The sequence below is a fragment of the Cannabis sativa genome, chromosome 3, assembly GCF_029168945.1.
Source record: "Cannabis sativa cultivar Pink pepper isolate KNU-18-1 chromosome 3, ASM2916894v1, whole genome shotgun sequence".
In the NCBI taxonomy this organism is placed as follows: Eukaryota; Viridiplantae; Streptophyta; class Magnoliopsida; order Rosales; family Cannabaceae; genus Cannabis; species Cannabis sativa.
Genome location: NC_083603.1, coordinates 39464863 through 39479362, shown reverse-complemented (window position 1 = coordinate 39479362; position 14500 = coordinate 39464863).

The window sequence follows — 14500 nt, the reverse complement described above, 5'->3', positions numbered from 1 at the left end:
TGTCTTGGGTCCTGGTCTAGGTTGGGTCCGATTCCTAAGCTCCAATCTCGATCTGAGTCTGGATTAAATTCTTGGTCTAAGTCCTTAATTCTGATCCAGGTGTGGGTTTGTGTTCGGGTCCAAGTCTGTGACCGGGTTTGTGTCCAAGTCTGAACCACGATTGGGTCTAGGTTCGGGTCGAGGTCCAAGTTGGGGTCCTGAGTGCAAGTTTGGGTCTGGTTCAGGATCTCGGTCTAATTCTAGGTCCAACATTTTGATCCCAGTCTTGGTCTTGGTCTTAGTCAAGGTTCGTATCCGGATCCCTATTTAGGTCCAAGTCTGTGTTTGGGATCGGGTGCCAGATTTAGGTCCAGATCCGGGTCTCCGTTTCGTTCTGGGTACACGACCGTGTCGGGCCCGAGTTCCAGTCTCAGTTTGGGTCTGAGGCTAGGCGTGTGTTCGGTTTTAGGTCTTGGTCCGAGTCCTGGTCACGGTCGTAGTCTCGTTCTAGGGTCTTGGTTCGGCGATTCTTGTTCTAGTTCTAATTTAGGGTCCCAGGTCTCGGTCTGGGTTCGGGTTTGGTTCTTCATCTGGGTTCTGGTCCTAGTTTGAGTCCTAGATCCCGACTACTGGTCTATTCCATGCCCCGTTACCCGAATCTCGAGTCAAGATCAGGATCACTGTCACGGGTCTCGGTGTGGTTCTGGTTCAGGTCCCAGGTCCCATTTTGAATTTGTGTTCGGGATCGAGACTGGGGTGCGGTTCTAGGTCCCGACCTTGGTTCTTTGTCCCTAGCCTAGTTCCATGTTTGGGTCTGAGTTCAAGTTCCGGTGCATGTCCCGAGTCCAGTTATGGGTTGGAATCCGGGAGCGACTCCCAATTCGGGTGTAGGTCTGATTTAGAGTCTGGGTTTTGGTCCGGTTACGGTTCTGGATCTAGGTTCAATTTCAGGTATCATTCCAAGTCCAAGTCCTAGTTCCAGTCCTGGTCAACTTCCGGTTTTGGTTCCAATTTTGGGTCACAGGGTACGGGTTCGGGTCCACTTTTGGGTTTTGGACTAGGTTCAGGTTCGGGTGTGGGTTTCGGTCCTTGTCAGGTTTCGGGCCTAGTACTGGTTCCTAAATCCAGTCACCGACTACGGATTTTGTCCAAGCCGTGGGTCCAGATCCGGATCCCAAACTCGGGTCCCAGTTTGGTTCCATTTCTTGTGTCGGGTCACGAGCTGGGTCCTAGGTTAAAGTTCAGGTCTGGGTCGAGTACTAGGTCCATGTCGTAGGGGTGTTCACGGTTCGGGTTGTGCGGTTTTTAAACATTTTTTCAAACAAAGCCGCACATGCGGTTTTTCCAATTTTCCAAACCCCACCCGCACCGCGATACTAAAATACCGTAAAAACTATACCGCAAAAAATGATGCGGTGCGGTTTCTTGCGGTTTGAACTATCATTATTTTTTTTTTGAAATCATCATAAAATAATTAAACTATTATTAATATAATTATTCCAAAATACTTTTGAAAATACAACAAACTTGAGACTAATAAAAGTTATAACAACAACAATAAGTCAGTAATGTTTTTAAAGTTTCAACAACACACCTAAATCAAAATAACAAACTTGAAACTAATTAAATTCCAACAACAATATAAATGTACAACTAACATACTTTCAGCAATAGATTAAAAATAAAACAAACACAAAGTTCTTACTCCGAATTTCAATACACATGTATGGGCTTGGGTTTGTGGCTAAGAAGAGAGGGTTTGTGAAGAGTTATGGATTTTTCCCAAGGTTTATAGGCTTGGGTTGGGCTCATATGTATGGGCTTAATTAAATAAATATAAAAATTTAAATTTTAAAACATGCGGTGCGGTGCGGTTTGAATCGCGGTTTAATAATTCAAAACCGCAAACCGCACCGCAACGCGCAGTTTGGGAAAAATTCAAACCCAACTGCACAGCGAAGAATTTCAAACCCTAATTTTTTTAAAGTGTGGTGCGGTGCGGGAGGTTTGAGTGGTTTGAGCAGTTTGACGTACACCCCTACCAGGTCCTAGTTCTGTTTCCCGGGTCCCTATCCTGATTCTGGGTCCAGGTCCCAGATATTGTGTGGGTTTGGGTCCCGGTCTAGGTTCGGGTTCGAGTCCTAGTCTCGGTTCGGGTTTAGGTCTCCGTCTGGGTTTTGATCTGGGTGCGGGTTTGGGTTTAGGACTTGGTCCTGGTCCTAGTCCTAGTTCATATCCAGATCCCTATCTTGGTCCAAGTCTGTGTTTGGGATCGCGTCCCAGATTTAGGTCCAGGTCCGGGTCTCAATTCTGTTCTGGGTACACGACTGTGTCCGTGCCCGAGTTCCAGTCTCAATTTGGGTCTGAGGCTAGGTCTGTGTTCAGTTCTAGGTCTAGGTTCGAGTCCTGGTCACAGTCCTAGTCTTGTTCTAGGGTCCTGGTTCGACGATTCTTTTCAAGTTCTAATTTTGGGTCCCAGGTCTAGGTCTGGGTTCGGGTTTGGTTCCTCGTCTGGGTTCTTGTCCTAGTTTGAGTCCAAGATCTAGACACCGACTATTGGTCAGTTCCAGGCCCTGTTACACGTATCCCAAGTTAAGATCTTGATCACTGTCACGGGTCTATGTCTGCTTCTCGTTCAAAACCCATGTCCCATTTCTGAGTTTGGGTTCGGGATCGAGGCTGGGGTGCAGTTCTAGGTCCGGACCCTAGTTCTTTGTCCCTAGCCTGGTTCCACGTTTGAGTCTGAGTTCAGGTTCGGGTTCGGGTCCCGAGTCCAGGTTTGGGTTGGGATTGGGGTCCGGGCTCCAATTCGGGTCTAGGTCTGATTTGGAGTCTGGGTCCTGGTTTGGTTGCGGTTTTCGATCTAGTTCCAATTTAAGTTATGATTCCAAGTCCAAGTCCTAGTTCCAGTCCAAGTCGACTTCCAGTTTTGGTTCCAATTTTGGGTCACAGTGTACAGGTTCAGGTCCACTTTTGGGTTTTGGACTGGGTTCAGGTCCGAGTGTGGGGTTGGGTCCTTGTCAAGGTTCGGGTCAAAGGCTGGGTCCTAAATCCAGACACCGACTAGGGTTTTATCCAAGCCCTAGGTCCAGATCCAGATCCCAATTTCGGGTCCTAGTCTGGTTCCATTTCAGGTGCCGGGTCATGAGCTGGGTCCTAGGTTCAAGTTTGGGTTTGGGTCGGGTACTAGGTCCCTATCCTAGTTCTGTTTCTCAGGTCCCTATCCTGATTCTTGGTCCAGGTCCTGGTTATTGAGTGGGTTTGGGTCCAAGTCTAGGTTCGGGTTCGGGTCGGGTACTATGTCCCAGTCCTAGTTCTGTTTCCCAGGTCACTATCCTGATTCTGGATCCAGGTCAAAGTTATTGTTTGAATTTTGGTCCCGGTCTAGGTTTGGGTTCGAGTCCTAGTCTCGGTTCGGGTTTAGATCCCTGTCTAGGTTTTGATCTGGGTTCGGGTTTGGGTTTAGCTCCTTGACCTTGTCCTAGTGCTAGTTCGGTTCTAGTTCCATTTGCGATTCTTACTTCGAGTTTGGGTTTGAGTTCGGGTCAGAGTTCGAGTCCTGGTCTGAGTGTGGGTTCGGGTCCAGATTTCAGACTAAGTCCAGATGAAGCTCCCGGTGTGGGATCGCATCCTGAGTCTTGGTCTAGGGAGTGTCCGAGTCCCAAGTTCCAATCCTGATTTGAGTCTGGATTCAGTTCTGGGTCTAACTCCTTGGTTCTGCTCCTGGTGTGGGTTCGAGTTTTGGTCCTGGTCTGGGTCTAGCTTTGCGTCTAATTCTTGGTGTGGGCTTGAGTTCGGGTCGGAGTTTGTGTCCGTGTTTGTGTCCAGGTCTGGACCCCGATCTGGGTCTAGGTTCGGGTCCAGGTCCAAGTTCGGGTCCCGAGTGCAGGTCAAAGTTTGGGTCTTGGTCAGCATCTCGGTACAGATGTAGGTCCAGCATTTCGATCCCAGTCTGGTTCTTGGTCCGAGTCCAAGTTCGTATCCAGATCCCTATCTAGGTCCAAGTCTGTTTTGGGGATCGGGTCCCAAATTTAGGTCCAAGTGCGGGTCTCAGTTTCTGTCTGGGTACACGACCTTGTCTGGGCCCGAGTTCCAGTCTCAGTTTGGGTCTGAGGCTAGGTCTGTGTTCGGTTCTAGGTCTGGGTCCGGGTCCTGGTCACGTTCCTTTTCTTGTTCTAGGGTCCTGGTTCTGCGATCCTTGTTCAGGTTCTAATTTTGGGTCCCACGTCTAAGTTTGGGTTCGGGTTTGGTTCTTCGCCTCAGTTCTTGTCCTAGTCTGAGTCCCAGATCTAGATACTGAGCACTAGTCTGTTCTAGTCCCCGTTACCGAAATCCCGAGTCAAGATCTGGATCACTGTCACGGGTCTCGGTCTGGTTCTGGTTTAGGTCCGAGCACCCATTTTTGAGTTTGGGTTCGGGATCGAGACTGGGGTGCGGTTCTAGGTCCGGACCCTGGTTCTGTGTCCCTAGTCTGGTTCCATATTTGGGTCTGAGTTCAGTTTCGGGTTCGGGTCCCGAGTCCAGGTTTGGGTGGGGATCCGGGTCTGGCTCCCAATTTGGGACTATGTCTGATTTGGAGTCCGGGTCCTGGCCCGGTTACCGTTGGGGATCTAGTTCCAATTTCAGTTATGATTCCAAGTCCAAGTCCTAGTTCCAGTCCCGGTCAACTTCCGGTTTTGGTTCCAATTTTGGGTCACAGGGTACGGGTTCGGGTCCACTTTTGGGTTTGGGACTGGGTTCAGGTCTGAGTGAGGGTTCGGGTCCTTGTCACGCTTCGGGTCCAGGGTTGTGTCCCAAATCCAGACACCGACTACAGGTGTTGTCGAAGCCCTGGGTCAGAATCTGGATCCCAATCTCGGGTCCCAGTCTGGTTCCATTTCTTGTGCTGGGTCACGAGCTGGGTCCTAGGTTCAAGTTCGGGTTTGGGTCGGGTACTAAGTCCCGGTCCTAGTTCTGTTTCCCAGGTCCCTATCCTGATTCTAGATCTAGGTCCCGGTTATTGTGTGGGTTTGGGTCTATGTTCGAGTTCGAGTCCTAGTCTCGGTTCGGGTTTAGGTCTCTGTCTGGGTTTTGATCTGGGTTGGGGTTTGGGTTTAGGTCCTGGTCCTGGTCCTAGTCCTAGTTCCATTTGCCATTCTTAGTTCGAGTTTGGGTCTGAGTTCGGGTCGGAGTTCGCGTCCTGGGTCTTTGTCTAGGTTTGGTCTCAGTCCCAAGTTCTAATCCCGATCTGAGTCTGGATTCAGTTCTTGGTCTAAGTTCTTGGTTCTGAACCTGGTCTTGGTTCGAGTTTGGGTCCGGGTCTTGGGCTAGCTTTGGGTCTGATTCTAGGTGTGAATTTGAGTTCGGGTCGGAGTCTGTGTCCTTATTTGTGTCCAGGTCTGGACCCCCGATCTAAGTCTAGGTTCGAGTCCAGGTCCAAGTTCAGGTCCCGAGTGCGGGTCCAAGTTTGGGTCTTGGTCATGATCTCGATCCAGATTTAGGTCCACCATTTCGATCCCAGTCTGGGTCTTGGTTCGAGTCCAGGTTCGTATCCAGATCCCTATCTAGGTCCAAGTCTTTGTTGTGGATCGTGTCCTAGATTTCGGTCAAAGTCTAGGTCTATGTTCCGGTCTGGGTACACGACCGTGTCCGGGCTGAGTTCCAGTCTCAGTTTGGGTCTGAGGCATGTCTGTGTTCGGTTCCACGTCTGGGTCCGGGTCCTCATCACGGTCCTAGTCTTGTTCTAGGGCCCTGGTTCGGCGATTCTTGTTCAGGTTCTAATTTTGGGTTCCAGGTCTAGGTCTGGGTTCGGGTTTGGTTCTTCGCCTGGGTTCTGGTCCTAGTCTGAGTCCTAGATCTAGACACCGACTACTGGTCTGTTCCAGGCCCCGTTACCCGAATCCCGAGTCAAGATCTGGATCACTGTCAAGGCTCTTGGTCTGGTTCAGGTTCAGGTCCCAAGTCCCTTTTCTGAGTTTGGGTTCGAGATCGAGACTGGGGTGCGGTTCTAGGTCCGGACCCTGGTTCTGTGTCCATAGTCTGGTTCCATGTTTGGGTCTGAGTTCATGTTTGGGTTCGGGTCCCGAGTCCAGGTTTGGGTTGGGATCCGGGTCCGATTCCCAATTCGGGTCTAGGTCTGATTTGGAGTCCGGGTCTTGGTTCAGTTACGGTTCAAGATCTAGGTCCAATTTCAGTTATGTTTCCAAGTCCAAGTCCTAGTTCCAGTCCCGGTCAACTTCTGGTTTTGGTTCCCATTTTGGGTCATAGGCTATGGGCTCGGGTCCACTTTTGTGTTTGGGACTGGGTTCATGTCCGAGTGAGGGTTCAGATCCTTGTGAGGGTTGGGGTCCAGGGTTGGGTTCCTAATCCAGACACCGACTACAAGTTTTTTCCAAGCCCTGGGTCCAGATCTGGATCCCAATCTCGGGTCCAAGTCTGGTTCCATTTCTTGTGCCAGGTCACGAGCTGGTTCCTAGGTTCAAGTTCGGGCCTGGGTCGGGTACTATGTCCCGGTCCTAGTTCTATTTCCCAGCTCTTTATCCTTATTCTAGATCCAGGTCCTGGTTATTGTGTGGGTTTGTGTCTCGGTCTAGGTTCAAGTTCGAGTCCTAGTCTCGATTCGGGTTTAGGTCTCTGTCTTGGTTTTGATCTCAGTTCGGATTTGGGTTTAGGTCCTGGTCCTAGTCCTAGCCCTAGTTCGGTTCTAGTTCCATTTGCGAGTCTTTGTTCGAGTTTGGGTTTGAGTTCGGTTGGAGTTTGAGTCCTTGTCTGAGTTTGGGTTCGGGTTTGGATTTTAGTCTAGGTCCAAATCAGGCTCCGGGTGTGGGTTCGCGTCATGGGTCTATGTCTAGGTTGGGTCTGAGTCCCAAGTTCCAATCCCGATCTGAGTCTGGATTCAGTTCAGGGTCTAATTCCTGGGTTTTGATCCTGTTCAGGGTTAGAGTTTCGGTCCGGGTCAAGGTCTAACTTTGGGTCTGATTCTAGGAGCGGGTTTGAGTTCGGGTCGGAGTCTGTGTCCGTGTTTGTGTCCAGGTCTGGACCACGATCTGGCTCTAGGTAAGGGTCAAGGTCCAAGTTTGGGTTCGAGTGCGGGTCCAAGTTTGGTTCTTCGTCAAGATCTCGGTTCAGATCTAGGTCCAGCATTTCGATCCCAGTCTTGGTCTTGGTCCAAGTCCAGGTTCATATCCTAATCCTTATCTAGATCCAGTTCTGTGTTTGGGATCGTTCCCAGATTTAGGTCCAGGTCCAGGTCTCAGTTCCGGTCTGGGTACACGACCGTGTCCGAGCCCGAGTTCCTGTCTCAGTTGGGGTCTAAGGTTATGTCTGTGTTCGTTTCTACGTCTGGGTCTGGGTCCTGGTCACGGTCCTAGTCTTCTAGGGTCGTTGTTGGGCGATTATTTCTCAGGTTCTAATTTTGGGTCCCAGGTCTAGGTCTGGGTTCGGGTTTAGCTCTTCGTCTGTGTTTTGGTCCTAGTCTAAGTCCCAGATCTAGACACCCACTACTGGTCGGTTCCAGGCACCGTTACACGAATCCCGAGTCAAGATCTAGATCACTGTCACGGGTCTCGGTCTGGTTCTAGTTCAGGTCCCAGGTCCCATTTCTGAGTTTGGGTTCGGGATCGAGACTAGGGTGTAGTTCTAGGTCCCGACCCTGGTTCTGTGTCCCTAGTCTGGTTCCATGTTTGGGTCTTGATCCCAATCTCGGGTCCCAGTCTGGTTCCATATCTTGTGCCGGGTCACGAGCTGGGTCCTAGGTTCAAGTTCGGGTTTGGGTCGAGTACTATGTCCCGGTCCTAGTTCTATTTCTCAGGTCCCTATCCGGATTCTAGATCCAGGTCCCGGTTATTGTGTGGATTTCGGTCTAGGTTCGAGTTGGAGTCTTAGTCTCGGTTCGGGTTTAGGTCTCTGTCTGGGTTTTGATCTGGGTTCGGGTTTGGGTTTCGTGCCTGGTCCTGGTCGAGTTTGGGTTTGAGTTCGGTCGGAGTTCGAGTCCTGGTCCGAGTTTGGGTTTGGGTCCCGGTCTAGGTTCGGGTTTGAGTCCTAGTCTATGTTCGGGTTTAGGTCTCTGTTTAGGTTTTGACCTGGGTTCGGGTTTGGGTTTAGCTCCTGGTCCTGGTCCTAGTCCTAGTTCTGTTCTAGTTCCAATTGCGATTCTAACTTCGAGTTTGGGTTTGAGTTCAGGTCGGTGTTCGAGTCCTGGTCAGAGTTTGGGTTCAGGTCCGGATTTCAGACTAAGTCCAAATCAAGCTCCGGGTGTGGGTTCGCATCCTTGGTCTTGGTCTATGTTGGGTCCGAGTCCCAAGTTCCAATCCCGATCTGAGTTTGGATTTAATTCTGGGTCTAAGTCCTTGGTTCTGATCCTGGTCTAGGTTCGAGTTTTGGTCCGGGTCTAGGTCTAGCTTTGCGTCTAATTCTAGGTGTGGGTTTGAGTTCTGGTCAGAGTCTGTGTCCGTGTTTGTGTCCAGGTCTGGACCCCGATCTGGGTCTAGGTTCGGGTCCAGGTCCAAGTTCGGGTCCCGAGTGCGCGTCCAAGTTTGGTCTTGGTCAGCATCTCGGTACAGATCTAGGTGTAGCATTTCGATCCCAGTCTGGTTCTTGGTCCGAGTCCAAGTTCATATCCGGATCCCCATCTATGTCCAAGTCTGTGTTAGGGATCGGGTCCCAGATTTAGGTCAAAGTCCGGGTCTCAGTTTCGGTCTGGGTACACGACCTTGTTTGGGCCAGAGTTCCAATCTCAATTTGGGTCTGAGGCTAGGTCTGTGTTCGGTTCTAGGTCTTGGTCCGGGTCCTGGTCACGGTCCTTATCTTTTTCTAGGGTCGTGGTTCTGCGATCCTTGTTCAGGTTCTAATTTTGGGTCCCAGGTCTAAGTCTGGGTTCGGGTTTTGTTCTTCGCCTCGGTTCTGGTCCTAGTCTGAGTCCAAGATCTACACACTGACCACTAGTCTGTTCTAGGCCCCGTTACCAGAATCCCGAGTCAAGATCTAGATCACTGTCACGGGTCTCAGTCTGGTTCTGGTTCAGGTCCCAGGTCCCATTTCTGAGTTTGGGTTCGGGATCGAGACTGGGGTGCGGTTCTAGGTCCGGACCGTGGTTCTGTGTCCCTAGTCTGGTTCCATGTTAGGGTCTGAGTTCAGGTTTGGGTTCGGGTCCAGGATTGGGTTGGGATCCGTGTACGGCACCCAATTTGGGTCTATGTCTGATTTGGAGTTCGGGTCCTGGCCCAGCTACGGTTCGGGATCTAGGTCCAATTTCAGTTATGATTCCAAGTCCAAGTCCTAGTTCCAGTCCCGGTCAACTTCCGGTTTTGGTTCCAATTTGGGGTCACAGGGTATGGGCTCGGGTCCACATTTGTGTTTGGGACTTGGTTCATGTCCGAGTGAGGGTTCGGATCCTTGTCAGGGTCGGGGTCCAGGGCTGGGTTCGGAATCCAGACACCGACTATAGGCTTTGTCCAGGCCCTGGGTCCAAATCTGGATCCCAATCTCGAGTCGCAGTCTGGTTCCATTTCTTGTGCCGGGTCACGAGCCGGGTCCTAGGTTCAAGTTCGGGTCTGGGTCGGGTACTATGTCCCGGTCCTAGTTCTGTTTCCCAGGTCTCTATCCTGATTCTGGATCCAGGTCCCGGTTATTGTGTGGGTTTGTGTCTCGGTCTAGGTTCGGGTTCAAGTCCTAGTCTCGGTTCGGGGTTAGGTCTCTGTCTGGGTTTTGATCTCGGTTCGGGTTTGGGTTTAGGTCCTGGTCCTAGTCCTAGTCCTAGTTCGGTTCTAGTTCCATTTGCGATTCTTTATTCGAGTTTGGGTTTGAGTTCGGTCGGAGTTCGAGTCGTGCTCCGAGTTTGGGTTTGGGTCCGGATTTTAGTCTAGGTCCAGATCAAGCACAGGGTGTGGGTTCGCGTCCTGGGTCTTGGTCTAGGTTGGGTCTTAGTCCCTAGTTCCAGTCCCTAGTTCTGGGTCTAAATCCTTGGTTCTGATCCTGGTTTGGGTTAGAGTTTGGGTCCATGTCAAGGTCTAACTTTGGGTCTGATTCTAGGTGCGGATTTTAGTTCGGGTCGGAGTCTGTGTCCGTGTTTGTGTCCAGGTCTGTACCCCGATCTGGCTCTAGGTAACGGTCAAGGTCCAAGTTCGGGTCCGAATGCGGGTCCAAGTTTTGTTCTTCGTCAGGAACTCGGTCCAAATCTAGGTCCAGCATTTCGATCCCAGTCTTGGTCTTGGTCCATCTCCAGGTTCATATCCAAATCCCTATCTATGTCCTAGTCTGTGTTTGGGATCGTGTCCGAAATTTAGGTCCAGGTCAAGGTCTCAGTTCCGGTCTGGGTACACGATCGTGTCCGAGAGCGAGTTCCAGTCTCAGTTGGGGTCTGAGGTTATGTCTGTGTTCAGTTCTACGTCTCGGTCCGGGTCCTGGTCACGGTCCGAGTCTTGTTTTAGGGTCCTTGTTCGGCGATTCTTGTTCAGGTTCTTATTTTGGGTACCAGGTCTAGGTCTGGGTTCGGGTTTAGTTCTTTGTCTGTGTTCTGGTCCTAGTCTGAGTCCCAGATCTGACACCGACTACTGGTCTGTTCCAGGACCCGTTACCCGAATCTCGAGTCAAGATCTGAATCATTGTCACGGGTGTCGGTCTGGTTCTGGTTGGTCCCATGTCCCGTTTCTAAGTTTGGGTTCAAGATCGACACTGGGGTGCGGTTCTAGGTCCTGACCCTGGTTCTGTCTCCCTAGTCTGGTTCCATGTTTGGGTCTGAGTTAAGGTTCGGGTTCGGGTCCCGAGTCCAAGTTTCGGTGGCGATATGGGTCCGGCTCCCAATTTGGGTCTAGGTCGGATTTGGAGTTCGGGTCCTTGTCCTGTTACGGCTCTAGATCTAGGTCCAATTTCAGTTTTGATTCCAAGTCCAAGTGCTAGTTCCAGTCCCGGTCAACTTCCAGTTTGGGTTCCAATTTTCAGTCACAGGGTACGGGTTCTTGTCCACTTTTGGGTTTGGGATATTGTTTAGGTCCGAGTTCAAGTCTTAGTTTGGGTCTGAGGCTAGTCTGTGTTTGGTTCTAGGTCTGGGTCCGGGTCTTGGTCACGGTCTTAGTCTTGTTCTAGGGTCCTGGTTCGACAATTCTTGTTTAAGTTCTAATTTTGGCTCCCAGGTCTAGGTTTGGGTTCGGGTTTGGTTCTTCGTCTGGGTTCTGGTCCTAGTCTGAGTCCCAGATCTAGACATCGACTACTGGTCTGTTCCATTTCCCGTTACCCGAATCCTAAGTCAAGATCTGGATCACTGTCACTTGTCTCGGTCTGGTTCTGGTTCAGGTCCCAGGTCACATTTCTGAGTTTTGCCTCGGGATCGAGACTGGGGTGCGGTTCTAGGTCCTGACCCTAGTTCTGTGTCCCTAGTCTTGTTCCTTCTTTGGTTCCATTTGCGATTCTTAGTTCGAGTTTGAGTTTGAGTTCAGATCGGAGTTCGAGTTCTTGTCTGACTTTGGATTCTGTATGGATTTAAGTCTAGGTCCAAATCAGGCTCCGGGTGTGGGTTCACGTTCTGGGTCTTGGTCTAGGTTGGGCCAAAGTCCAAAGTTCCAATCCCGATCTGAGTCTGGATTCAGTTCTGGGTCTGAGTCCTTTGTTCTGATCCTGGTTTGGTTTGGGTCCGATTCTAGGTGTGGGTTTGAGTTCGGGTCCAAGTCTATGTCAGGGTTTGTGGCCAGGTGTGGACCCCGATTTTGTTCTAGGTTCGGGTCTAGGTCCAAGTTGGGGTCCTGAGTGCGAGTCCAAGTTTGGGTCGGGGTTAGGATCTCGGTCCAGATCTATGTCCAGCATTTCGATCCCAGTCTGGGTCTTGGTCTGAGTCCTGGTTCTTATCCGGATCTCTATGTAGGTCCAAGTGTGTGTTTGGGATCGGGTCAAAGATTTAGGTCCAGGTTTGGGTCTCAGTTCCGGTCTGGGTACACGACCGTGTCCGGGCCCGAGTTCCTGTCTCAATTTGGGTCTGAGGCTAGGTATGTGTTCGGTTCTACGTCTGGGTGCAGGTCATGGTCACGATCCTAGTCTTGTTCTAGGGTCCTGGTTTGGCGATTCTTATTCAGGTTCTAATTTTGGGTCCCAGGTCTAGGTCTGGGTTCGGGTTTGGTTCTTCGTCTGGGTTCTGGTCCTATTCTGAGTCCAAGATCTAGACACCGAATATTGGTCTGTTCCAGGCCCCTTTACCCGAATCCTAAGTGAAGATCTCGATCACTGTCATGGCACTTGGTCTGGTTCTGGTTCAGGTCCCAGGTCCCATTTCTGAGTTTGGGTTCGGGATCGAGACTAGGGTGCGGTTCTACGTCCCAACCCTGGTTATGTGTCCCTAGTATGGTTCCATGTTTGGGTCTGAGTTCAGGTTCGGGTTCGGGTCCTGAGTCCAGGTTTGGGTTTGGAACCGGGTCCGGCTCCTAATTCGGGTCTAGGTCTTATTTGGAGTCCGGGTCCTGGTCCGGTTATGGTTCTTGATCTAGGTCCAATTTCAGTTATGATTCCTAGTCCAAGTCCTAGTTCCTGTCCGGGTCAACTTCTAGTTTTGGTTCCAATTTTGGGTCACTGGTTACAGGTTCAGGTCAACTTTTGGGTTTGGGACTTGGTTTAGGTCTGGGTGTCGGTTCGGGTCCTCGTCAGGGTTCGTGTCCAGGGGAAGGTCCCAAATCCAGACACCGACTACAGGTTTTATCCAAGCAGTGGGTCCAGATCTGGATACCAATCTCAGGTCCCAGTCCGGTTCCATTTCTGGTGTCAACTCACATGCTGGGTCCTATGTTCAAGTTCGAGTCTGGGTCGGGTACTAGGACCCGGTCCTAGTTCTGTTTCCCAAGTCCCTATCCTTATTCTGGGTCCAAGTGTTGGGTTTTATGCCCTAAATAAAACTCATTTCAATATAATCAGATTTACTTATTAATATAGATCAGAAATAACATTTAATGTTGCATGGTTCACATGATTTATTTCATGATTATATGTACATAATGTATAAATTCATCTGAAACCCTTTTCACATACTTGATCCTGTTTATTGTGCCGTCAACACATTGGAAAGTAAACATGACTATGTGAATAAAGTTTCCTAGATTTATCAGACATAGGGTTTTACTGATATGATAATCTACAACAGAGTTTACTTGCATTTGGAGAAGTGCTATGTTCTTTCCAGAGCATTGGTTAAAGTAAAGCTCAGGTTGGATGCATGGAGTATGCATCGGAAGGGACCGATATTGAACTTTGACTTAGATTTATTAAACTTACCGTAATATCTATTCAAGTCAATATCACCTAGTTGATCCTAGATCAAATGATCTCCTGATATGATTAGGCTCAATCTCGAGAGGCTATTCGTGTTCTTAGATTTGTTAGTTAAGCCTACTTTTAGGTCAGGGTGATACGTACATTTTGGGAACACGGTAGTGCAATTGAGTGGGAGCGCTAGCATAAACATGGAATCTATAGCTTCTATTTGGCGAATAGTAAGCAAAGGATGATCTCCTTCGAGCTTGACCAAAGGAACATAAATGGTGGAGTACTCATTTCACAAAAGCTGAAATATCATTTATACGGGGTCAAGTGTTTTAAGGATAAAATACATAGTTACATAGTAAGGTGTTACGATAATCTAATCCCTTTACAGTGTAGATCATTCATATAGAGGATCATTGATCACATTAGGATTATAACAATGGATAACTAATGATGTGTCTATATGGTGGAACATATAGAGCATTCTATATACTGAGAGTGCAATTCTAAGTTCTATGCGTGGATTCAACGAAGAATTAATAAGTTAGTGAATTTTAGTGCTAAATTCTTGATCTACTTATTGGAAGCTCGGTTATATAGACCCATGGTCCCCGCACTAGTTGAGATAATATTGCTTGTAAGACTCATGTAATTGGTTTTGATTAATCAATTATAATTGTCAAATTAGACTATGTCTATTTGTGAATTTTTCACTAAGTAAGGGCGAAATTGTAAAGAAAGAGTTTATAGGAGCATATTTGTTAATTATGATACTTTGTATGGTTCAATTAATAAATATGATAAATGACAATATTATTTAATAATTATTTAGAGTTATTAAATAGTTAGAATTGGCATTTAAATGGTTGAATTATAAAATTGGCGTTTTTGAGAAAATCAGATGCAGAAAAGGTAAAACTGCAAAATTGCAAAAGTGAGGCCCAAATCCACCTTGCATGGCCGGCCACTTTTGTAGGGTTTTTCCCTCTGATATTTTCATTATTTTAATGCCAAATAATTCAAACCTAACCCTAGTGGAATGATATAAATAGATAGTGAAGGCTTCAGGAAAAAGTGACTTTTCTTCTGACACTTTCTGAATCAGAAAAACATGAGCCTTCTCTCTCCCTATCTTTGGCCGAACCCACTCTCTCTTTCTTCCCTCTCAAATTTCGAAATCCTTAGTGTATGAGTAGTGCCCACACACAGCAAGTGATACCTCAATCATAGTGAGGAAGATCGCGAAGAAAGACATTCAGCAAAAGGAATTTCAGCATCAAAGATTCAGAGAAAGAGATCCAGGTTC